This window comes from Melanerpes formicivorus, unplaced genomic scaffold, assembly GCF_026170545.1.
Source record: "Melanerpes formicivorus ecotype bairdi unplaced genomic scaffold, bMelFor1.0.p_v2 SCAF_655, whole genome shotgun sequence".
NCBI classification, from domain to species: domain Eukaryota; kingdom Metazoa; phylum Chordata; class Aves; order Piciformes; family Picidae; genus Melanerpes; species Melanerpes formicivorus.
Window position 1 is genome coordinate 12118 of NW_027143007.1, and position 383 is coordinate 12500.

Genomic DNA, 383 nt, shown 5'->3' on the forward strand with positions numbered 1-383 from the left:
TCTCCCTGGGCGAGTAGACGTGCTCTCCCTGGGCGAGTAGACGTGCTCTCCCTGGGCGAGTAGACGTGCTCTCCCTGGGCGAGTAGACGTGCTCTCCCTGGGCGAGTAGACGTGCTCTCCCTGGGCGAGTAGACGTGCTCTCCCTGGGCGAGTAGACGTGCTCTCCCTGGGCGAGTAGACGTGCTCTCCCTCGGCGAGTAGACGTGCTCTCCGCGGAGATCGCGCTTGTCGCCAAGGGGTCGCTGTTGCGCTCTGCCTCCGCCTACGTCATCGTACAAGCCGGCGTGATTTCTGCGACCTGCCGCTGGGCGGAGGTCGGCTGGTTGTGCGCTCGCGGAGCTGACGGCCCTCCAGTTCCGTATATGAGGGAACAAGCGACGCCG